Below are 27177 nucleotides of genomic sequence, written 5' to 3' on the forward strand. Positions count from 1 at the left end.
AGGCCCATTGGAATCAATGGCGATTACTGAATTGGTAAATACCGATTCGGTAAAATTACCGAATTTACAAGGGGAACAGGTTGTCACTTTGACACCCTGTTGCACCCCCAGATTCTGGCTTGTGTGCAATGTGACACACATACATGCCCTTAGGGCATGTATGTGTGCCACATGGCACATGGCACCGGTGTTCATGCACAGATGTGCATGTACACAGAAATTCATAATTTACCACCAAATATTATTTGGTGGTAAATTATGAATCGGTAATGGCCTGTGGCACTGTTTAAAGTGCCACCTACATCTTGATTTACTGATTCAGTAACTTTACCAATTCGGTATTTGGCGACCTACATCGCGCCCTAGATCTCTTCTAGTGAAAATAACGTCTTTTGCATGTTGAAGAGAGAGAGACCCAAAATTACCACATGGCGTTTACCACTAGAGGCGCGCCGCGATGCCCCGCTTCACTCTTCCCATTCAGAGACAATTACATCCTACTTTCAAGAAAATGAAGGTACGGCATCAGGGATTGGAATGCAATGAGACGTACTTAAGGTTGTGCTTCATGGGTTCATGATCAAGGAGATATATGGAGCTTGCTTGACCCTCGCAAGGAGCTAGGCACCTTGTAATCAGAGATACATCAATATGAACAAACACTTCTCACCACACCATTGGTTGCGGCCACTTTGGTCCAAGCTAGATTGAAACATAAAACAACACAAGAACAATTGGGCGCTCACGAACAAAAGAAATATCTGGCTAGAAGACATGCAGAAAGGTACAAGGCTGGACAAGGTTGGTCAGTGCTGGCATGGCTCTTACGGTCCGATTCACCCAGAACTTTGATTACTGCTATTCATACTAAGGAGGGAGACATCGTTAATCCCTAGGATGAAACTAATATTGCCTTCCACTCGTAGTATGCCTCCCTGTATAAAGCCCCACTGGAGAGTGACCCAACCGACGTACAATCTTCCTTGAGGGTATTACTCTCCCTCAAATCCCACCCACATAGTTCACAGAGCTGCAATACCCTATAAACAAAGCTGAAATAGTAGATGCCATCCAGCAGATGTCGAAGGACAAGACCCCTGGGACTGACGGATGGCCCACAGAGTTCTACATGGTGTTCCACATGCAGCTGGCCACTCGCCTGCTTCGGGTCTATGCTGACACCTACGAGAAAGGAGTACTGCCCTCCTCACTCAAGGAGGCCGCACAGCTAGTCTTTTCCAACACGGGAGGGACCCATTACAACTCTTTCCCTTCTGAACTCTGACTACAAGATTCTTGACAGAGGTCTGGCTAACATACTGATAACGGTAACCCAACTTCTTGTGCACAGTGACCAGAATGGCTTCATACCCAGTAGAAATACCTTTCTCAATTTGCAGAGACTCTTTCTGTTGATGGATTGGGCACGCACAATAGGCGACCCCTCCTGGATCACCTCCCGACACATCAAGAGGGTGTTTGACACATTGGGCTAGCAGTATCTGCATTCTGTACTCACTGGTGTTGGGATAGGGCCCTGTTTTTCAAAGTAGATATCCTTGTTGTATACTGGCAATGGAGCCACTGGCTTGTGCACTATAACAACATGCTGCGGATGGGGTATTAAGGCATATGACCAATGGCATGTAGTCTCACTATAAGCAGATGACACCTTAATTTACTTGTGCGGTGTTGAACTTTTTGCCTTCCTCCTCTATTTTTTCTGACCTGTTGTTGGCTGTTTTATGACTTTGGCACTTTACCACTGCTGATCAGTGCTAAAGTGCATATGCTCTCCCTATTATAAATTAATGTATGAATTAGGGATTCCATGATTGGATGGTTTGGTTTACCTGTTAGACCTTAGTACAGTGCACGAGGAGTGCCCAGGGCTGGTAATCCAAATGCTGCTAGTGGGCTTGCAGCACTGGTTATGCCACCCACAGCAGCAGCCTGTAAAAGTGTTTGTAAGGCCTGCCATTGCAGAGCCTGTGTGCAGTCTGGTACTGCCATGCTGACCGGGCAAGTGCACCCACTTGCCAGTCCCTAAACCTACCCCTTTCTTCATATCAGACACCCCTATGGAAGGCCCAAGGGCAGGGTGCATTGTAAGTGTAAGGTAAGACATGCCCTGGTGTGTGTGGCATGTCCTAATAGTGAATTACAGCCATTTTCATTTCTCACTATTTCAAGGCTATCTGTTCTCCATAGGCCAGAAAGGGCAGTTAGATTATTACAATGTATAGTCCTAACTGACTCAGAGAACATGGTAGAAATTTGAGTTTAGTACGCCTGAACTCAGAATGATAAAATACATCTTTTAGTGAAGTTGATTTTACCATTCTGTGTTTGAAAATACCACTTTAGAAAGTAGGTATTTTCTTGTCTAACTATCCAAGCCTGCCTCTGCTGTGTTGTGTATTCCTTGTCTGGAGTTTGAGTGACAGGGCTGAAGAATCAGGAGACAGGATGAGTCAGCTCAGTGGTGAATAGAGAGATCTGCATCTAGATGGGTGGGAGAAGTTGCACCTGGGACCTGAATAGGGCAGTGCCTGCCTTCCACAATGCCGGCTCCACCCCCTGTGGTGCGTCTGATGTCTCTTTCCTGCACTGTGAAAGGAGAGAAGAAGTCATGTCAACAAAGTGCTCCAGGGCTATGCCTTCCCTCCACTATGCTGGCTCCACCTCCAGTGGTGCGACTGATGTCTCTTCCCTGCACTGTGAAAGGAGAGAAGGAGTCATGTCAACAGAGTGCTCCAGACTGTGCCTTTCCTCCACAATGCGGGCTCCACCTCCCGTAGGGCGTCTGATGTTTCTGCCCTGCACTGTGAAAGGAAAGAAGGAGTCATGTAAACAGAATGTTCCAGAACTGGTTTGGACTGGGCAACAGCCCCTCTGCCCTCAGAAGACAAAGAATTGTGAAGTATAAGTATTGGGACCCTGATCCCAAGAATTTAGATCACTTTTGGATAACAAGAAGAAACCTTTGCTGAGGAGTGTAACCAATAGAGACTGAGGAGAGACTATCCCTAAGCTGAAGTGCTGCTTTTGGGATTGGCCTACAGTGGTTGCCTGACTGCCAAAGAAAGGAGAGACTTTGTGTGTCCTTTCATCAACTTGTGTAAGAATCTCCAAGGGCTTAGCACAGAGCTTGCCTCATGCTGAAGTCTCAGGGACAACAGACTTCCCCCACAAGCTCTTCAAGGGTTTTCCTGAAGTGCCTGCAGTTGTGTTGGACTTTTCGGGGACTTGCGTGTCACAAGGAGCTGGAAGCACGACTCAAGATCAAGAAGCGCGTCGCCGTACTGCCGCTGCCGTTTCACAACACGAAGCACCTTGCATCGCTGGAGAAGAGGATCGACGTTGCAGCAGACGCCACCGCATTCCCGGGAAGCGCGTTGCAGGAGAACAGGATCGACATTGCATCAGACGCTGCTGTATCTCTGAGAAGCGTGTTGCAAGGCCTGTCACAGTTTATCGCCGGAGAAGAGGATCGACGCCGCCACATCACCGAGAAGAATGACGCAGGGCCTGTTGCGGCTCGCATCATTGTGGAAGCAACTCGCATCGCCAGGAGAGAGGATCGACGTCGCAGCAGATGCTGCCACATCACTGGGAAGCATGTCGCAGGGCCCGTCGCGGCTCGCATCGTGTAAAGCATCTCGCATCACCAGAGAAGAGGATCAACGTCACAGCAGACGCCGCCACATCACTGGGAAGCGTGTCGCATCAAGGTGAAAGCGCCATCTTTATTTCTTTGCACAGATCTTCAACGCATCACCCTCCATGCGTGTAAGGCACTACCGCATCACCTTTCCTGCAATACTTTTGTTGCCCTGCATGTCGCATCTTAAGGTACATTGACTCAAATTGTTGCATTTTAAGATCTAAAAAGAACTAAGCTAATTCTACCATTTTAAGTACAGTATTGTGGATTTTTGTTGTTTGTGGTCTTGTGATAAGTCTATATAAAGAATACTATTTTTGATATAAAACCTGTGTGGTGTCCATCTGTAGTGTTGTCACTTGATTACTGTATGTGTTCACAAATGCTTTACAAACTGCCTCTGAGATAAGCCTGTCTGCTTGTGCCAAGATACCAAGGGGGTGAGCGGGTGTTATTTTAGGAGTGTACCCTCTTACCCTGACTAGAGGCAAGGGTCCCTATTTGTCACAAGTACCTACCTGTTCCAAATAGAGACCCCCAAATCTAACATGCGGAAATGCAACAGTCCTGCCTGAGTTGATGGCACTGTTGAAATGATCTGGGCTCAAGGTGAATTGGGACGAAACTCTCCTACTCCCTATGACCTCCCTGACTCCTGACGAAAGAAGAGACTTACAACAAACCCTGCTCCCCTGCTCCTGTGATAACTTTAAATACGTGGGGGTGCAGGTGTACCACTCGTCTGAGGACTTAATAGATGGAAATTTGGCCAGGATGATAGCTAGCACTTGATCTTCTCCATCTTTCTGGATAGAATTACCACTCTCATCCATGGGGCATATAGCCATTTCTAAAATGTTGCTCTTGCCCAGACTGTTATACTTTTTCGCTGTCCTTCCTTTTCTATTGCCCCAGAAATGTTTCTGAGATCTTAAATCACTGCTGATATCCCTCATGTAGGGTAAGAACAGTAAATGAGTTTCCCTTGCAAAACTGTACACAGCACTGTCCGAAGGGGGACTGGGAGCCCCTAACTATGAATATTATTATGCGGCCGCACAACTGCAGTAGTCAATGTGTTGGCTGGCCAGCCACAATGTCATGGAGTTGGGGTGCTGGGCATCGGGCTGCACCAATACACTGTGCTGGAGTGGCTGATGGGGTCAGAGACCACAATCCTGAAGAGATCAGGGAACATCCTGATGGCAACCGCTTTGGGTATTGCCGGGCTGTGCGGCATTGGGCCCTCACCCGGAGGTGGCAGACTGGACTAGGGAAGATGTCACCTTATGGGGAGACCTGTTCTGTGACTCAATCCCCTGTATGTTCGAGAGCCTGTTGGACAACTATGGGATCCCTACCAGTTCCTTTTTACTATATACATCTCTCACACATCAAAAACACAAGGTATGGGGCAGGACACACAATGAACCTAAGACATCCAAATTCCTACATACACTATTCGTACACGGCTTGGGCTGACAGACCATCACAATGCTGTACAATCCCACTAGACTGGATGGTGTGACCCCTCTCACTGCTCAGGGCTTATTGCTATGCCGTAATTTTGACAACATTGACTGATAAACAATGGGAGCAATATTTAGAGATGCCTAAGATCATCTCAGTAAATGCAAGGCTCAAATATACACAATGTAACTATCTTCACCAGACATTTCTCACCCCCCACCGACTGGCACAAATTTTCCCTGGTTCCCCAGATATCTGTCTGCGTTGCCATGATACTGAGGCCATATTCATGCACATGGTGTGGCGGTGCCCGCGATTGATGACATATTGCGTGGAAATAGCCGAAACACTTGAAGAGGCCACAGGCAGGATGATCGCACTGAATGGCCCACACTTTCTGTTGGGTATCACCTCACGAACGGCAAAACGTAAAACCCTAAATACATTCTTTGATCTGGCAATGGTACTATCTAAGCTGAGGCTAGCCATGTCCTGGAAATCGCACTAATCCCCTCCCACTCAAATATGGTTCGCTAACCTGCGTACAGCCCTCATAGCTGAGCTCGAAATCTCCCATGGTAGCACACCAGGCTAACCGATTACACCCAACCACCTCCCCCAATTGGAAAGCCTACCTCACGGTAATTGATACAAAATTAACAGGTGGTCCTGCATGACTTCCAGTATTAAAGTGCTCTACCACACTACCACAGAAATGGCAATCAGGGAGAGGGCACAAGTCATTGGCAACTGTCCCACTGCTCTGGTATGCCCTCCACCCTCCGCCTACAAACATCACCCCCCCACATAAGGTATAATTGCAATTTGTCAATGCTTTGGCGCTCTGACGCCACACTTCCACCCATTACATGCATAGTGAAGGTCTGTAGCTACCCACTTGGAAACTGCTTATTGATTAGAATATTTCTTGATATGGCATAGCAGTAACAGCAAAATTGGCTCCTGAACAATTATGGTATAGAATGTATTGTGTAGCACTAAACACTGTACTGTTACTAAATGTATGCTCCTGTCAATGTTATCACAGGGATATATATTGTATTGATGCTATGCACCATTTTATGTTCCCACTGTAGAGTTCCGTAAGTTTCCTTGAAAATAAATAAAGCATTTTTTTTTAACATTACAGGGATTTCAATTGTGGCTGAATGAGGGGTCGACCAGTAAGCTTGAAGAGTGAAATTCAAGACAGTTTTAAGGTTGAGTTTTTCCAATACAGCACAGTGAACAGCTTTCTTAAGATGCTCATGAAACATTGATCAAGGTCCGTGGCCAAAAAGGGGTGCTCTTCTGATGCTTCACATTAAGATGACTGAGATAGTCTCTGAATTCTCAGGTGTTGAAAGGTGGGCTAACGTTAGATTTTAGGATCACTGGAGCATCCCATGTCACGAAGATGTCTAATCTCTCAATGACTCTTTCTTGAGTGATAGATGAAATATCTGCTATCAATGGAAAACAGGAGAATTAATCAAAAATCACCATCAGGTGATGTCCATTGTTAAGAGGATGAAGAAGTCAACGGCAATTCTTTCCCATACATGCTCTGACATGTTTAAGATGTGTTGAGTAGTTTTCGATGAAAGGTAGTTGCATAGATGACAGACCTTCAAGTCTCTTTCAACTCTCTCATCGAGATGAGGAAACAAGACTCGACCTCAGAGAGCTTGTTTTATGGCAACCATTTCATAATTTCCTTTATGGGTCGCATCAATTTTCAGTTGTCACAGACTCTATAGAATTACAATTCTCGAACCTCTCAGGATAATGCCTTCCTGAGTAATGGACAGTTAATCTTTGACATTTTTACATTTCTGCACTCACTGTCACTGGTAAGAGGCCGAGTGTGCTCATTGTACAACTGATGCGTAATAATGTCTTTTAGTTTTAACATGTCACTATCTTGACTCACGTCAGTTACAGTTTGTTCCAGCGCAGTGGCAACTGGTGTGCTTGATTTCACAATGAAATTTATATAGGCTTCAGCCATCTTGGAAGGTGTACCATGGCACTGCTGAGGCCCTCATGAGAAGTACTCGGCAAGGTTTTGATCTTTCCCTGGACTCTGCACAATTGTGTATTTGTATTCTTGTAATCCTAGACCTCAGCGTTCAATGTGAGAAGACATCCTTGCCTTTGGATTGCCAAAGGTGGTCAACAGTGCTTGATGATCTTTCACAAGTGTATAAGTCTTTCCATATAGGAATACCTGGAAATGTTTCCAAGGCCACACCACTGCTAAACTTTCTTTCTCAGGTTGTGAATAAGCATGTTCAGTTTGGGACAATCTTCTGCTTGCATATGCTACAATGTCTCTTTAACTATTTGGGTGTCCACTGTTCTGTGCAAGGATTGTGCCTAACCTGGCGGGACTAGCGTCAAAAACAACCTCAGTATGAAGCTTTGGATCAAAGTGTGCCAGTTCAGTAGAGTTCCCAATAGCTTGTTTAAATTTCTTGAAGCTTCACTCACATTCATAGGACCAATTAAATAAAACATTATTTTTCATCAAGCCTCTTAACGGCACACTTACAGTGGCAAAGTCTTGTATATATTTTGGACAGTAGCTGGCCGTGCCAAGGAATGAATGTAACATAGAAACATCTTGTGGGTGACTAGCATTTGACAATGCTTGCACTTTAGCTAAATCGGGTGTCATACCTCCAGCAGAAAATATATGGCCAAAGAATTTTAACCTTGTCTTATGAAACTCACATTTCTCAGCATTCAAAGTTAAACCTGCATCAGTGAGCAAATGACACACTTGTGTGAGAGCTTTATCGTATTTCTTCTGTTCAGCTCTGAAAACCAATAAGTCATCACTATATATGAAAGCATTCATGACAGGCAGTATGATACGTCAACTTACGTCTTGAAAAATCTCTGCAGCTGAAGACGCAACAAAACTTAGTCTTTTATACCAAAACAGATTCATTTGTGTAGAAAAGGTTGTACTGTACCTGCAAAGAATCTCCTCAAGTTCCAACTGATGATATCACTTATTCAAATCAAGGAGAGAGAAGACCTTCGCACCATTCAATTGTGTTTTCGGGTTGGCAATGTACGGATCTGGATGTCTTTTTCTAACAACACAGATGGGCACAGTTACTTCACTATACATTCTGGGTACTACCACTATGGGAGAAACCTATGTCATTGGACCAGTGGAACAATCAATGATATCATGTTTGAGTAAGGAGTTCTTTTTCAACAGCTTCCTGTAAAGGAAATGTAATATGCCTGTGTCTTTGAGCAATAGGACAGACATCCTCACTAATATGAATTTGTACTTTCATAGTCTTGAGTTTTCCCAACCCATGAAACAATGATGGCAACTGACTTACTATTTTGTGATGAGCATTCATGTTATGTTTCACTAATATCAGTCCCATATCATCAGCTGTACTGAAGACGACTAAATAGGCACTTGACAATGTACCTTGAAGGACATGAATGAGTACCTGTACTTTTGTTTTCTTGTGTTTCATCGTTGCTACAAATGAACTTTCATTTTTTTAATGGCATTGGTGAAGCCCATTTATACACTTTTTGAAGGTCTAGGTTTTGGCAATTGAGATAGTTCACTGTATTTCTCCTCAGGCATTATGTTTATCAAAGCACCACTGTTGATAATAAAAGGCTTTGAGCAACAGTTTACTTTTAGTGTAATTTTCAGACAATGTTTGAATGAATTTTGTGCTTTTTCATGTCGACTATTCTTTGACCTGCATTTCTCTTCACATGCGGCCAGTCCAACATGCTCATGTTTTCCTGAGGTAAACATCGACATTGTACAACCATCTTCACTTTCACTTGACATTGATACTTTAAAATTGTTTGACGATGATTTAGATGACAATCAACTTTGTTTGGTGTTGACTTGCCTCAACTGGTGTGATATCTTGGCCTTGTGGGAGCACGTCAAACATCACTTTTAGACCGTTTCGGTAACCAATTTGTCTTTGTGCCATGATGCACTTACTTTTTCCTTTTTTTGCCTTGTAAACCATTACAAAATGGTTCTCCTTCCCACAGCCTTCGCAAACCTATCCAATGGCAGGACTTTTACCTTTGTGTGGAAATGAAAATCCACACCTGAAAAATAACTTCTTTTGCCATGTAGACATCACAATGTGTCCCAATGCTTTGTGCTTTGACTTACTTTTCATATTCATGACTGTCTCACTCTGGTCACCTCTGACATCTGTTAGCAGCTTGTCGATCGACACTCTCTTCAGCTCTGGCAGCCATGAGAACTCGCTCTAGACTAAGAGTTTCTCTCACCATTTGTCATCTGAATGAATCTGACAAGCATCTGTCAATAACTCTGAGACATATTGCTTCCTCATCCTTACATTCATTGAACTTACAGTCTTTGATGAGTGTATCCTGTCTCTCAACAAATTTGCCAATAGTTTTACCAACTTTCTGTTGTTCTTGAACGAAAATTGACCTTTCATAATCTACAATTGGCATTGGATTGAACTTGAGATTCAAGAATGCTTTGCTTAGACAGCATGTGATTTTGTCAGCTTGTGGCATTTTCTTTAGGACTTCTTTTACACATTCAACAGCAAGATTCTTAAGGTATTTAATAATCTTCTGGTTATCTGCTTATTCTATTACATAAATGAAATAATCAAATGCTTCTATCCAAACAGTCCATCTATAGCCACTATTTTGCTTTTTGGCAGTATCGAATGGTGGTTTCAAAAAGGCGTCAGTTTTGTAGCCATTTCTGAGACTGGCTAACTCTGAGGGTGGAGTTCTCTCTCCGACACTGTCTGCTGTCCGCTCAGACCTGCTTCATCCATACCATCTCTTAGGCCCTGTGCTGCACTGGCCCCTGGGTTATCCTGGACAGTCAGTGGAAACTTTACCTTCTTCTTGGTCTCCATTGGAGCCCTTCACTTTTATGGAGACCTTTGGAGTTGTCGGTGGTGTGCCGCTTTATGTATGAACGGCTCTAAAAGCACAACCAGAGAACTTCCTCTGGGTCACTCCCCGCAGTGCTGTCGTATGATGACTTTCTTTCCTCAGTTCTGGTAAGTAGATGACTGTATCTTATATTTGGCTTTGATTTTAGGTGTCTCTTTGTACTGTATGGCACCTGGTTAGGCTCTGCCTCGCAGTGCTTCTAATCGCAGTGTTACTTTGCAATGTTCTGCTATTTCAAAACCTAGTTTCATCTGCCTTTCATTTGGCTTTAGGTTGTGCAGCAGTGCAATACCTCTTTTATGTCCTTTCCAGCAGGTTCTTGACCATCAAAGTGTAGACTTCTCAGTGGAGCTTTCATTACTGTCAAAGGCTTCACACCGGCTTGAGTTGCGCTTTGACTCCACATGCGCTAAACATTGATTCTGCACTTCTACTAAGGCATGTCATCATAGAGAGTGCGTGGCAGGTGGTCCACAAATTTGGTCCATGTGGCTACGTCTCTAGTCAGCCAGTAGTCAACATGCGACCAACCATCGCAATAGGTGGTGGTACATGTGCCATCAATATCTCGAGGAATCCTGTCTTGCCAAATGTCTATCCGGTCTTGATTTTTAATGATGGTCTGGGACTGCAAAGCCACTTTTGGATGTGGCCTGCATACAGGGTTGAGTTTATTTATATCTGGACATAATGCAACATTAAAGTCAACCCCTATATAGTAGTGAAATGTCCAAACCCCAATATTTCATGCCAAATGTTAGGAAGAAGTCTGGATAATGAAAGTTAAACCCAAAGATGCATGCTAATGTGACTCTTTTACATCCCAGGATTCCACATAATGTAAGGAATCTACCTTCCTTGTCACCAATAAGATTAAGAGTGCAGCGCAGCAATGCACTACCTTTCTAATCACCACTGCCACTTTCCTTGCAAGGGCAGAATATAAAAACATATGCAATTCACCAATCTTCCCTGTCCTCATTTTAGTTTTGGGGCCCCCACTGCCAGCATATTGCCTCCACAACATCACACCATAAGTTGTATGCCCCTCTGTCAATGTCAGAGCAAAACAGTCAGTTCCACCACCAGAATGGTAACAGATTTACTTCTCAACAGGTAAAGCCCTAAGCGATAGCGGCCATCTTGCAGCCCGGCTCTCTGGCGCCACAGAGAGTCCCTGTGTTTCAAGCACTTGGGGTCAGTATTGATTCATGAGCTTTGGTTATTAAACAGGGTAGTTATTTTTAAATGCATGGACTCTTCTTCCTGCTATGAATTCATCCTACAGTGTGCAGAAGGATAGCTCATTTAATTTAATATTCATTTACTTATAGAAGTGGTGATGGGCAGGTCACAAGTTTGAGTTCTGCATGGCTGACTCAGCCTTTCATCCTCCCAAAAGTTAGCAAACTAAAGGATATAAATAGGGTACTAGTGACGTATTATTTCCAGCTCATGAAGTGGTGTAGAATGCCAGCACAGCAGACGAAGAAGTGAGACTGGTGTTGATTGTATCACTCGAAAAATGCGAGTGAGTTAGGAGCTATGGATTTTATTAGTGGTTTAAATTTATAGAGCATATACTTTGGTTCAGAAAGTGTGCCTGCTTGTTGTTAAAATATCAGTTCAGGTGTCAGATAAGATGTGAAGAGAACCATAAATAATTCAAAAGGTAAGGAAATCAAACAGGCGTTGAGTAAATATTTCTCTCTCTCTAAGGCAAAGATGCAGGACTCTAAAAAATAAAAATAATACAAGCATATTTTCAGATTACCAAGAGCATTTGCTGTCAAAACCAGATAACCTGTCATTATGATCTTAAAGTTTAATAATGTGTGCCACAGGAAAGGCAACCAAGATACAGGTCTACAGGAGAAATGTGCTCTATGATGAAAGCAGACGGCAATAATATTCTGCAGGACTTGCAGTCGAACTACTACTCACTAACGGCCGCATGCATCATTGTTACATTTTGCGATTTCTTAATTGCGAAAATTAAGGAATCGCAATTAAGAAATCGCAAAATGCTATGCATTAAGAAATCGCAATTTTTTTTGCGATTTCTTAATTTTCCTTAATTGCGATTCACAATTTGCGAATCGCAATTAAGGAGTCCCTTCCCATTCATTCCTATGGGCCTAGAGGCCCATAGCAATGAATGGGAAGCCATTCTCATTTTGCGATTCGCAATTAAGGAATCGCAAAATGAGAATGCTATTTCATGGGTGCAGGGGGGGTCCAAAGGACCCCTCCTGCACCCCTGAAATTAAACTTTGAGAACATTTTTCACATACACATGCCCCAAGGGCATGTGTGTGTGTGTAACATGAAACTTTCAAAAATGCACTTTTGTGCATTTTTGAAAGTTTTCACAAATTACCATGAAGTTCAACTTCATGGTAATTTACCTCTTCCTATTTGCGAATTCGCAAAAAAAGAAATGTTAATGCATTGCATTTAAGAAATCACAAATTGCGATTTCTTAAATGCAATCGCAATTTAAGAAATTGCAACATAATTGCGATTCCTTAAATTTCGAAAAAATGAAAAAAAATAATGCATCCCAAAAAAGGAAATTGCATTCGCAAACGGCCGAATTTTGCGATTCGCACCGTTTGCGAATGCAAATTACCTTGATGCATGTGGGCATTAGTGATACTAGCCCTGGTTACCGAGGAGCTATAGTTCAATGGTAAGTCTTGTCCCTCTGGTGGTACAGACTCTCACAGGACAAGTGTTCGGATCCTGCCAATGCTGTCACAGTATCCTAAGGTGGTAAAATCTCCAACAATGATATTAGTCCAGGTGCCTTCGCAGCATTCTGACCCACTAATAGAGATGAGAATAAATGACATGGGGAGTCAAATGGGAGTGTAATGAATTGCAGGAAAGATTTTGGAATGAGTTAAACAATGACTGCATAATGATCAGATGAGTTAACATGTCATTTAAAGCTGCATGGGTGTGCACCAAGGAATATCAAAACCACAATATTGATGGGACACAATATTGGGGACAGAATATAAAAATTAAAATATTGACAGATAAGTGGGTCTAGATTGTCTATAGTTACCAAACTGAACATGCATAAATCTATACTACATTATATGTACTTACCTTTTTATATTTTTTTCCTTGATGTTCTGTCCTCGATGTTCCTGCACCACATTATTGTTGGTGTTGCTATTCATGCCAAATATCCTCTAGAATTGTGGTCAGTTATGTAGTGAGAAAAACATAATGGGCCTGATTCAAGTGGCCTAGCCACACTTTTGCACTACCAGAGCATCTCTTTTATGTTGCTCAGGTGGCGAATGTGCCGCAGCATATTTACGAGGCCACGCAAAGCCACTTTACGTAGGTTTTTATGGCCTTGTTAATTTGTGCTCTTTTCACGCAGAACACTGTGTGAAAGGGGTATTCTATGGGTGTTGCTGTAGTTGTTTCCATGCCCACCCATGGAATTTGAAGCATTCCCAGATTTACGAGGAATCCTACACCTGGAAATGCATCAGATTATAACACCACCCCAGGGGTGGCATTAGGGAGATGCAATGAGGGGTAATGTTTCCTTTTCTCCTTGTTTTGTCCTCTTTTTATGTTCCTTTCTGCACAAAATCAATCAGCTCCTCTATGTAGGCACCCTTGCACCTTGGCGCCAGGGTGCCTGCATTGGCGCATGGCAGCTCATTGTGGGCCAATGCAGGGGAAAAGGACAAGAATGTGCCGTATCTATAGATATGACACATTCCCGCCCTTTTCTTTCGACGCAGGGCAGTGGAGCAGGATTCTTTGCAGCACTGCCCTGTGCTAAAACCTGTATATTTTGTGTTCTACTTACAACCACAAAGGACTTTGGCGGGCCTCTGAGCACAGATGGGCCAGGGTGTAAGAGGATACGTCGAGAGTTTTATATTTGTTTTTTAGAAGTGTTTCTTATATCAAATAAAGGCATAGTTATGTCATAAATCACGTAGCTGGTTGGCTGCTGTATAGAAACACAAGGCAGGCTGCCAATCAAATTGTGCAGCCAGACAAATTCAGATTTGATCAAAACACAAAGAGGGTTTGGGAGTTTGTTAGTGTAAAAATGTATTTGTGCGGAAGACATCAGGTAACCAATGTTTCCTCGCGCGGCCACAAGACGTCGTCACTGTTTGGATAGCATTTCTGTTTTGCCACAAGCATAAGGAAAGCCTATCTGCCTCCAGCAAAGATTTGTAGATGGACAATGTGTGTACACACCATTCACACAAATTATCGCTTATCTGAATCCTTTTAGTGTTGTCGAAATGTAAGTTTCACCAGCGAAGATTATAGACATGGCAGAGGACCCAAAGTTTCACAATCTTGACAAACCTCTACCCGTAAAATTTCTTAAGAAAAAGCTTATGTGGAAGATATATTTTTATTAAAACATTTTTTTGCGATAAAATCTTCCAAATGAAATCATGTTTCAGTACTGATTGGTTTTTATAAAACCCACTTATTAGATGTTTTCCTACTAGTAGAGGCTCAGGTAACCAGTAAGGCTTAGCTAAATCAGTGTGTTGGAGGTTAAAGATGAAGTCTAACCACTCAAGTCATTCCTGATCAACTTAATTGTCATCTGCTGTAGTTGATTTCTAAATATATGGGATTATTATAATGCTGCAGATTGAGCCTCTTCAAAACAGACCATTGTTAGAAATTGGGTTGTTGATTGACTGGGGTCTGACCCCGGGTGAGGCATCAACCACAATCCTTGTCAGGGTAAGGAACAAGCAGACCCTAAATTATCCCATGCTCAACCCCCTGTTAGCTTGGTACAAAGCAGTGAGGCTTAACTTAGAGGCAATGTGTAAAGTATTTGCGCAACACTTCAATCAATCAATCAATCAGTCACTTCTCAAGCGCACTACATACCCGCAAAGGTCTCAAGGCGCTGGTAGGGGGGCACTACTGGTCAAACAACCAGGTCTTGAGTAGCTTTCTGAAGGTCAGCAGGTCTTGGGTCTGTCGCAGGCTCAGTGAGAGGGTGTTCCATGTCTTGGTGGCGAGGTGGGAGAAGGATCTCCCGCCTCCCACTTCAAACAGTAACACAGTAAAAACACAACACAAACGGAGCCCACCAAAGCATTTTGAAAAAAAATAACTTAATTTAATACATAAAACAAGACCTAAATGACAAAAATTCAATTAGTACAAACAGAAATATTGAATTTTAAAGTTTTTGGAGCAAATTATTTCAAAAGGCGTAAAGCAGCAATTGTGGATATCTAGTCACACCGGACTGGGACAAAGACACAGTTCAGGCTGACTGCGATGGAGTGTAGACCGGTAACAGGGACCAAGTTAGGCCAGCTGAACAAAAGTACCTTCAATCCTGGTTTGTGGAGCATTGTGTGGATCTGCACCAAAGATGCATCCTGCAGCCAAGGCGATGCACCGGTTCCTAGATGTGGCGAGCCTGAGGAGCGGGATCCTGTTGCGTCAACATGGAGAATCCTGTTGATGGGGCTCACCATGCGAAGTCTGACATAGGACATGCAGTTGGATGATGTGTTGGTTCTGAGGAGCAGCGACTCTGCAATGCGGAGTCCAGCATCATCATTGAGGCTGCCGTCAACGAGAGATGAGAGGATTTGTGCTGAGGATGCTTCAGCAGTAGCAGCTCCGAGGGCAATTCGGTCGTTTGAAGTCTTTTGCGAATTGTTTAATCCATGCAGAAGCAGATAAGCATTGGCTCTGCTTGGGGATGCGCCGTGCAGCAGAGGAGATGCATCGATTCTGCTGGATCTACAGACTGGCAGAATAACTTAGGCCCACTTCCAAGGACCCATTACTGAGGTGTCACCACTTGGCAGGGTAGACTCACAGATAGCAGAGTCTAGGTGCAGATGTATGGTTGTAGAAGCCTGTTACGTCCCTGAGGCTTCAGATCATGAGGCCAGCCAACTAGTCCTTGGAGTACCTCTAGATTCAAGAGATTCAGGTCCAGTACTTCTCACCCAGGTAAGAGGGCAGCAGGTCAGCACATCAAAGCAGGAGTCCAGCAGAGTGTAGTCCAGCAGAGTGGTAGTCCTTTAGCAGCACAGCTGTCCTCCTTCCTGGCCGAATATCCACAGGTCCAGATGTGTACTGAAGTGGTGGTATTTCAGGTCCATCTTTAATAATCCGGTGCCCTGGTCTGGAAGTTGGGAGACTCTTCTACACAGTGACTTTGAAGTGCAAGGAATTCCTTGCATCCCCTGGCTCCAAGCTGGCCGGAGCAACAATGCAGGGTCCTTAGGCCCTTTGTATGGAGTCAGAATACAGCTTATTCTAGTGTAAGTGAGATTGGGTCCTGCTTCTTCCTCCCATCCTGCCAATGAGGGCCCACCCAGTCACATCTAGTCTCCTATTATGTGTGGCTGTCCAAGAGGAATACACAAATCCCAACTGCCAACTACACTCAGTCATGTGACCAGAGTCAGGCTGCATGCACTAAATGGCTAACACAAGAAAATGCCAACTTTCTAAAAGTGGCATTTTCAGGACTGCAACGTAAAATCTAACCTCACCTTCGCTTAGTATTTTAAATTGTGATTCCCGGAGACACCAAACATGAACTGGCTATCTATTTTCATTTGCAATTACACATAAAATGTAATAAGACAACTACAATGTTATCCTGGGAGAGTAATAGGACTTGTAGTAGTGAGAAACTAATTTAGTATTTCACTACCAGGACATGTAATATTGAAAAAATACATGTCCTGCTTTTTGAATTTATTGCACCCTGCCTTAAGTCAAAATGGCAGTTTAAAAGTGCACAAACAGGCTCTGCAATGGTAGGCCTGGGATGTTTAAAGTACTACTAAAGTGGATGGCACAGTCCGTGCTGCAGGCCCACTAGTAGCATTTCATTTACACACCCCAGGCACAGGTAGGGCCACTTTACTGGAGACATAGACTTAAATTAAATATGCCAATTGGGGGTGAGACAATATTACCATGTTTAAAAGTAAGAGCACAAGCCCATTAGCCCTGGTTAACAGTGGTAAAGTAAGTAAAGTCCTAATACCAGCAAAAACAAGATCAGAAAATGTGGAGGAGGAAGACAACAAGTTGAAGTGAAGACCACCCTAAGGCTGATAAGTCTAACGGTATACAACCTTTACAACGCAACTTTTACCACGACCTACCATTACCACGCATTTTTTACAACGCAGGATCCATTACAACGCATACCATTACCACGCATGTATTTACAACGCAGGTACTTTTACAACGCATACCATTACAACGTAAGTATTGGTAAGTATATTATTTTATTAAAAATATTATTTGTTTTTTTTTGTAAAGGGGTATTTTTTAGGTTCAGGGTCAGTTTTGGGTTTTTAGGTAAAGGGGTATTTTTAGGGTTTAGGGTCAGTTTTCAGTTTTTGGGTAAAGGGGTATTTTTAGGGTTTAGGGTCAGTTTTCAGTTTTTGGGTAAAGGGGTATTTTTAGGGTTCAGGGTCAGTTTTCAGTTTTTGGGTAAAGGGGTATTTTTAGGGTTTAGGGTCAGTTTTCAGTTTTTGGGTAAAGGGGTATTTTTAGGGTTCAGGGTCAGTTTTCAGTTTTTGGGTAAAGGGTTATTTTTAGGGTTCAGGGTCAGTTTTTAGTTTTTGGGTAAAGGGGTATTTTTAGGGTTCAGGGTCAGTTTGGGGTTTTTGGGTAAATGGGTATTTTTAGGGTTCAGGGTCAGTTTTGGGTTTTTGGGTAAAGGGGTATTTTTAGGGTTCAGGGTCAGTTTTGGGTTTTTGGGTAAAAGGGTATTTTTAGGGTTCAGGGTCAGTTTTGGGTTTTTGGGTAAAAGGGGTATTTTTTGGGTTCAGGGTCAGTTTTGGGTTTTTGGGTAAAGGGGTATTTTTAGGGTTCAGGGTCAGTTTTGAGTTTTTGGGTAAAAGGGGTATTTTTTGGGTTCAGGGTCAGTTTTGGGTTTTTGGGTAAAAGGGTACAGTGTAAAAATTAAATATAATTAAATTTAAATTACATTAAATTAAATTGATTAAATTAAATTAAATTAATTAAATTAAATTACATTAAATTAAATTAAATTAAATTACATTAAATTACATTATATTAATTTCAATTAAATTAAATATTAAAAAATATTATATACTTACCAATACTTACGTTGTAATTGTATGCGTTGTAAAGGTATATGCGTTGTAAATACATGCGTGGTAATGGTATGCGTTGTCATGGATCCTGCGTTGTAAAAAATGCGTGGTAATGGTAGGCGTGGTAAAAGTATGCGTTGTAACGTCATACATCCAAGTCTAACATCCATCAATTGAAGTGCTGTAATCAATCCATGCAAGGTAAAAGTGGAATAGCACCATTGACTATGTTGTTATGTTTGGCTTTCTTTTTGGAAGCTAAACTTTGATGAAGAAGTTAATTCCTAGGCAAAGGTGGAATTGACAGATACCTTCCACCCTGCCAGTAAAAAGTAGACAAAGGCTGAAAGCTAGCGTAAAAGCATGGTCAAAGTCTGAGAAGAAGCAGGGTAGGAGTCAGTGAAGAAGCAATACTGGGTCATGCATCAACTGTCTATAAAGTCAGTTGTGTATGAGAGAAGAACAGATATGATTTGGGATAGTGGCAAGGTTTTGGGAGGGACACAGCATGAATATGTGATATCTAAGTTATGGGTATAAGCGAAGCCTTAAAAAAACTGTGTTGAGCGTGCTTACGAAGACCTAAGTTGTATAATGATCACAGTTGACAGTCTACTTTGTTTTGATGTCCCATTTGAAAACGTTGAATTGTCTTCATGTTGTTTTCAGTTTATATTTAAGACCATGAGTATAACTACTGAAGAAAATGAATCCATTCCATGCGCTTCAATCTATAGATTTGTTGAGCACTTCTTGTCACCTGTGAGGGTATCCAGGAGCTAGCAGGGTCCAGTTGATTAGCCACTTTTGGAAATTCAGAAGAGATAGGGAGGTCCATAGATGAATGGGTAGCTCATTCCATGTCTTCGCTCCTAGGTAGAAGAAGTAGCAACCTCTGCTCCTGCTAAATTGGATATGGATGAGGGTTAGAGAAAGGGACGTACAGTGGCTGTTTTTGATGGGCTGATGGAAGTTCAGGCTGTGGTTCAAGCAGGCATGTCTGCAGTTGTGTAGAGTCTGGTTTGCACGGGTCAGGAGCTTGAGCTGGCATCTTTTCTCTGCTGTGAGGCTGTGGAGTTCCCTGGGGTAGGGGGTGATGTGTGTTCATCTAGGGAGATCAGGGACAAATCTGGCTGTGGTGTATTGTATGGTTTGTAGTCTTTGAAGTAGCTGAGCTATGATGCCTGCAAGGAGAGAGTTGCCATAGTCCAGTCAGCTGGAGATGAGGGCCTGGGTGATGATGCGTCTTGAGTTTTGGGGTAGCCATTTGAATATCTTATGGACAATGTGGAGAATGAAGAAACAGGAGGAGGAGACTGAGTTAACCTCAGTTGTCATGGTTAGCTTGCTATCCAGAAATGATGCCTTGGTTCCTAGCATTACAAAATGGGATGATGGACGGAGCGTCTGAGCAAATCAAACACTCACCCCCAGTCAACTGATCTGGGTTTAATCCATCACCATTCTTTAGCTCACTCGGCCACCCCAGTTCAGACATGGCAATATGCAAATCAGTCTGACCCTGTGCCTCATGGGAACAGTCCAGCCCGAACTGCCATGCCATGTCTTCCCTAGACCGGAAACAAGCATCCTGGGACCGGTTTCGGATTCATAATCCTCATCAGCCAGGCTATCTTGAATCCAGTGGCCAAGTGAGCAAGGGACTCACGTCTGAGCATACCCTGCCACACTTAGGGCGAACAAAGCGATACAAAATGGGATGATGGACGGAGCGTCTGAGCAAATCAAACACTCACCCCCAGTCAACTGATCTGGGTGTAATCCATCACCATTCTTTAGCTCACTCGGCCACCCCAGTTCAGACATGGCAATATGCAAATCAGTCTGACCCTGTGCCTCATGGGAACAGTCCAGCCCGAACTGCCTTGCCATGTCTTCCCTGGACCGGAAACAAGCATCCTGGGACCGGTTTCGGATTCATAATCCTCATCAGCCAGGCTATCTTGAATCCAGTGGCCAAGTGAGCAAGGGACTCACGTCTGAGCATACCCTGCCACACTTAGGGCGAACAAAGCGATACAAAATGGGATGATGGATGGAGCGTCTGAGCAAATCAAACACTCACCCCCAGTCAACTGATCTGGGTTTAATCCATCACCATTCTTTAGCTCACTCGGCCACCCCAGTTCAGACATGGCAATATGCAAATCAGTCTGACCCTGTGCCTCATGGGAACAGTCCAGCCCGAACTGCCATGCCATGTCTTCCCTGGACCGGAAACAAGCATCCTGGGACCGGTTTCGGATTCATAATCCTCATCAGCCAGGCTATCTTGAATCCAGTGGCCAAGTGAGCAAGGGACTCACGTCTGAGCATACCATGCCACACTTAGGGCGAACAAAGCGATACAAAATGGGATGATGGGCGGAGCGTCTGAGCAAATCAAACACTCACCCCCAGTCAACTGATCTGGGTTTAATCCATCACCATTCTTTAGCTCACTCGGCCACCCCAGTTCAGACATGGCAATATGCAAATCAGTCTGACCCTGTGCCTCATGGGAACAGTCCAGCCCGAACTGCCATGCCATGTCTTCCCTGGACCGGAAACAAGCATCCTGGGACCGGTTTCGGATTCATAATCCTCATCAGCCAGGCTATCTTGAATCCAGTGGCCAAGTGAGCAAGGGACTCACGTCTGAGCATACCCTGCCACACTTAGGGCGAACAAAGCGATACAAAATGGGATGATGGACGGAGCGGATTTGCATATAGCCATGTCTGAAATTGGGTGGCTGAGTGGGCTAAAGAATGGTGATGGATTAAACCCAGATCAGTTGACTGGGGGTGAGTGTTTGATTTGCTCAAACGCTCCGTCCATCATCCCCTTTTGTATCGCTTTGATCGCCCTCAGTGTGGCAGGGTATGCTCAGACGTGAGTCCCTTGCTCACTTGGCCACTGGATTCAAGATAGCCTGGCTGATGAGGATTATGAATCCGAAACCGGTCCCAGGATGCTTGTTTCCGGTCCATGGAAGACATGGCTTGGCAGTTCGGGCTGGACTGTTCCCACGAGGCACAGGGTCAGACTGATTTGCATATAGCCATGTCTGAAATGGGGTGGCTGAGTGGGCTAAAGAATGGTGATGGATTAAACCCAGATCAGTTGACTGGGGGTGAGTGTTTGATTTGCTCAAACGCTCCGTCCATCATCCCCTTTTGTATCGCTTTGTTCGCCCTAAGTGTGGCAGGGTATGCTCAGACGTGAGTCCCTTGCTCACTTGGCAACTGGATTCAAGATAGCCTGGCTGATGAGGATTATGAATCCGAAACCGGTCCCAGGATGCTTGTTTCCGGTCCATGGAAGACATGGCTTGGCAGTTCGGGCTGGACTGTTCCCACGAGGCACAGGGTCAGACTGATTTGCATATAGCCATGTCTGAAATGAGGTGGCTGAGTGGGCTAAAGAATGGTGATGGATTAAACCCAGATCAGTTGACTGGGGGTGAGTGTTTGATTTGCTCAAACGCTCCGTCCATCATCCCCTTTTATATCGCTTTGTTAGCCCTAAGTGTGGCAGGGTATGCTCAGACGTGAGTCCCTTGCTCACTTGGCCACTGGATTCAAGATAGCCTGGCTGATGAGGATTATGAATCCAAAACCGGTCCCAGGATGCTTGTTTCCGGTCCATGGAAGACATGGCTTGGCAGTTCGGGCTGGACTGTTCCCACGAGGCACAGGGTCAGACTGATTTGCATATAGCCATGTCTGAAATGGGGTGGCTGAGTGGGCTAAAGAATGGTGATGGATTAAACCCAGATCAGTTGACTGGGGGTGAGTGTTTGATTTGCTCAAATGCTCCGTCCATCATCCCCTTTTGTATCGCTTTGTTCACCCTAAGTGTGGCAGGGTATGCTCAGACGTGAGTCCCTTGCTCACTTGGCCACTGGATTCAAGATAGCCTGGCTGATGAGGATTATGAATCCGAAACCGGTCCCAGGATGCTTGTTTCCGGTCCATGGAAGACATGGCTTGGCAGTTCGGGCTGGACTGTTCCCACGAGGCACAGGGTCAGACTGATTTGCATATAGCCATGTCTGAAATGGGGTGGCTGAGTGGGCTAAAGAATGGTGATGGATTAAACCCAGATCAGTTGACTGGGGGTGAGTGTTTGATTTGCTCAAACGCTCCGTCCATCATCCCCTTTTGTATCGCTTTGTTCGCCCTAAGTGTGGCAGGGTATGCTCAGACGTGAGTCCCTTGCTCACTTGGCCACTGGATTCAAGATAGCCTGGCTGATGAGGATTATGAATCCGAAACCGGTCCCAGGATGCTTGTTTCCGGTCCATGGAAGACATGGCTTGGCAGTTCGGGCTGGACTGTTCCCACGAGGCATAGGGTCAGACTGATTTGCATATAGCCATGTCTGAAATGGGGTGGCTGAGTGGGCTAAAGAATGGTGATGGATTAAACCCAGATCAGTTGACTGGGGGTGAGTGTTTGATTTGCTCAAACGCTCCATCCATCATCCCCTTTTGTATCGCTTTGTTCGCCCTAAGTGTGGCAGGGTATGCTCAGACGTGAGTCCCTTGCTCACTTGGCCACTGGATTCAAGATAGCCTGGCTGATGAGGATTATGAATCCAAAACCGGTCCCAGGATGCTTGTTTCCGGTCCATGGAAGACATGGCTTGGCAGTTCGGGCTGGACTGTTCCCACGAGGCACAGGGTCAGACTGATTTGCATATAGCCATGTCTGAAATGGGGTGGCTGAGTGGGCTAAAGAATGGTGATGGATTAAACCCAGATCAGTTGACTGGGGGTGAGTGTTTAATTTGCTCAAACGCTCCGTCCATCATCCCCTTTTGTATCGCTTGGTTCCTAGCATGGTCAGTAATGGTAGGGTTAGGTCCAAGTTCTGAGGGCCACAATGATGCATCCCATTGGGACCTTTCCTTTCTGAAAACCAGTACTCTGTCTTGTCTGTGTTGAACTTCATGCAGTTGTACTTCATTCAGTTGGTAACGTCTATGATGCAGTTGTGGAACTTGGTGTTGGTGGTGTCTTCGGAGAGGGAGAGGAAGAGTTTTGTGTCATTGGCATAGGATAGGATGTTGAGTCCATGGGTTTTGGCGATGCTGGCCAGAGATTTCATATACGTGTTGAAGAGGATGGGGCTGAGTGAAGATCCTTGGGGTACACTAGAGATGATTTTCTGGGGTTCAGAGGTGAAGGGGTAAGACTGACTCTTTGCATTCTTCTGGTGGGGAAAGAGGTGATCCATGCCCCAAGAGCTTTATTCCAGATCCTTAAATCTTTTACAAACCCCAAAGCTTGCTATCTGGAAGAACCTCATCTCAAGTCTTTTGCGATACTATAGCAGAAAACTTTGAGCAGAAAATGTACCTTATTTATGACAAGATCATTACAGTTGGTAACACGAAGTTCTTGTTTAAGTCACACCCTATTCAATATCTATGTCGCTCACTTGGCCGATCTTCTGAGGACGTATGGGTTAATGCCGATATATGCAGATGATACTCAGCTTACCTTCTCTTTCAATAAATCCTCCTTGACTGCTCAGACCACCTTTTCTACCGGCCTGTTAGCAATATCCCAGTGGATGCGTAACAACTTCTTCCAACGAAATGCTGGGAAGACTGAGATTATGTTCTTCGGAGAGGCCCCATTGCTGTGGACACCAGAGTGGTGGCCAGGGGATTTGGGTGTTTCTCTCATCCCAAAGACATCAGTAAAATACGAAGGGGTTCGTATTGAGCAGACCTTGAACATTAAGGAGCATGTGACCCACACGGTCAGCTCCTGTTTTCATGTGCTGAGTCTGCTAAGATGAGTATTTGCTTTCCTCCCAGACTCCACATAGAAGACTCTCATTCAGGTGCTAGTTTTGAGTCGACTTGACTATTGTAATGCTCTGCTGGTCTCGGCTAAGGAGGCCTCGCTGGACCGCTTACAGGTAGTCCAAAATACAACCACTCGGCTAGTATTAAACGCCCCTTATAGATCAACCTCTATTCAGCATCTTCAACAGCTTCATTAGCTTCCGGTGCGCAAATGAATAAAATTCAAGGTTTGCTGCATCGTTCATGAGGCGGTGTTTGGTAATGGTCCAGCCTACCTTACGGTGAAATTGAACCAATACATTTCTCTAAGGGATCTTAGCTCTGGTTCTAACTCCCTTCTCAAAGTTCCCTGGATTAACAAATCAAGGACAGGCGGGAAAGCTTTCTCGTATCTTTCTGCCCGGTACTGGAATCTTCTCCCTATTACATTGAGGCAATACCCGGACCATCTTCAGTTCAGAAAGTCCCTGAAAACATTTCTACTCCAGCACTCTTATGTATGTCCACAAGCGCGGAGATACCACTTTGGGGGTGATTCAGGCGCTATACAAACTTAATAATAATAATAATAATCCATCTGAGAGAGGCTACTTCGAAGCCTATGTTGTGCAGCCTTGTGATGCGTGTGTGGTGACAGACCGTATCGGAGGCTGCAGAGAGTTCTAGGAGGATCAGTGTCGCGGTCTCTCCTTGGTCGAGTAGGGCTTGGATGTCGTCAGTGGCTGTGAGGAGGGCTATCTTGGTGCTGTAATTACTGTGAAATATGTTTTGGGAGGAGTCAAGTAGAAGGTTTAGTTCCAGATGTGAGGAGAGTTGTTGGTTGATGTCTTTTTCTAATACTTTGGCCCGGAAGGGGAGCAGGGAAATTGGTCAGTAGTTGTTGAGTTCACTGGGGTCTGCCGATGGCTTTTTTAGAAGGTCATTGACTTCTTCGTGTTTTCAGTCCTCAGGGAAACTGGCCATGACAACTGAGGTGTTGAAAAAGTTGGTGAGTACGTGGCTGATTCTGGCTTCACCTAGGTTGAAGATGTGGTGAGGGCATGGGTCAATTGGGGCCAATAAGTGGACCAAGTTCATTATGGATGCGGTGTCCTGTGGGGCAAGCTGGCTCCATTGGGTTAGTCGCATGTCTGAGATGGTAGCGGGGTAGTTGGCTGTATTTACTTTATTTACCTTTCACTTGATTTAAAAGCTGAAGTGATATGTTGTGAAAAACATTTATCCTTGTCCACATCCCCAAAGCATTTTGGACAAATGTAGTGACCTTTCCCAGAGAACAATTTTTTCAATTCTGAAACTCCAGAAAATAATGACACAATAATATGAATAACTAGCCTGACATGTCAATTCATTCTTAATCAAGAAATTAGTGGGACTCACCATAAGTTTCGCACGAAAAACATATACATTTTGGAAATATTTATAATGAACCTTAGAAAATAAAAAGTTTAATGAGTTAAAAGGGAGTGCTCAAGGGACATGTTGTTGCATTTTGGTCTACTTTGTTTTCCCATCCCACTTCACATGCATCACCATAGAATGATATATTTGAATGTCTGTGGTTTATGCTCTTGCTCTGTAGTGTAATTAATGATTTTCTTTTTTTTTTTTTTTTTTTTTTTTTATTGATTCAGTTCAAAACCGATATCTTTTCATATTCATAATACAGTTATGATGTTATACACTTCCAAAATAAAACATTTAACCTATAAAACAGTATTAATGTTGCGCTACAATAGATACCTTCCTTGGTCTAGCTTTATACAAACTTCACTCTTCAACCCCCATATGATCAATCATCGCCTGCCAAACCTTAATCCCCCTTTGCTTTTTCTTAATTGACTTAGTACAATATAGGTTATACTCCAGGTAAAACACATTGTAGAATTTCGCTCTCCACATCTCATAAGCAGGAGCTTCCGGTTTCAACCACATTGAGGCAATACAGAGGCGAGCCACTGCCGTCACCATAAATAACAGGTATCTATACTTACGATACGATACAAACACATCCAGGTCACTAGATAAACCAAAGATAATCATTTCCTTGGAGATTATAACATCAACTTTTAGCATACTTGAAAGAAATTGTACAATGGATGTGAAGAATGAATTTAACACATTGCAATCAGCAAATATATGAACAATGTCAGCCATATCAGTTTGGCATCTAAAACATTTCCCATTATAACTGTTGCCCCACTTTGCCATTTTTGCAGGAGTATGGTAAAGATTAAATAAAGTTTTGTAGTGCTGAGCACGTAAATTCGCCGATAGCATAATATCGGCCGCGATGTTAATAGACTCTTGTAAGGGTACAGAACTAGTAACAAGCCTCGTCAACCATTTGGACTCCTGCAAAGCAAGATCGTCCTGATATAATTCGAGTAAATAGTTATATATAATACCGATCCGTGTCGGTCTATTAAGTATTGTCAATAGACCGTTAGGCAGTATAGATATTGAATTTAGGTGCTTAAAAATAAAATCTCGTAACTGTAAGTACTTAAAAAAATCATGCTGTTGGATTACATAGGTGTCTTTGAGCTCTTGAAAAGATAACACTACCCCGTCTTTAAACAGTGATCCAACCACTTTTAGACCTTTTTCCCCCCAGATTTGCATTCTATAGTCCCAAAATATAGATGGTAATAGTGCCGGGGAGTCGCAAGGAGTGTGATAATTAATACGATGCAGCTGCATGATTTTACTAATCATACGCCAACCCTTAAAAGCAGTATACACCAACTTAAATTTCGTTCTTTTGTAATAGCTAGGCTCGTAAAAACGAAGAAGCATCTGTCGTGCTCGTGGGCCAAGTAATAAATAAAAAATGTCAGGGTCCTCAAATTGAGGTGGGTCATTTCCATTTACAGCAAACTTTATATTCTGTAACAAACAAGACAAATAATATAATAAAAAGTTTGGGACGGCCCAGCCTCCCCTCAGCATAGGAAGTGTCATGAATTTAGATGCCCGACGTGGGGATTTCCATCCCCAAATAAACGTTTCAACCGTTGCTTGAAGTTTCCGCATTTCCAAGGGTGGTACCTCAAGTGGGACTGACCTGAAAAAGTACAGCACTTTAGGAAGTATAGACATTTTAAGCACATTCCGTCGTCCCACCAT

This window comes from Lissotriton helveticus, chromosome 3_1, assembly GCF_964261635.1.
Source record: "Lissotriton helveticus chromosome 3_1, aLisHel1.1, whole genome shotgun sequence".
NCBI lineage: Eukaryota > Metazoa > Chordata > Amphibia > Caudata > Salamandridae > Lissotriton > Lissotriton helveticus.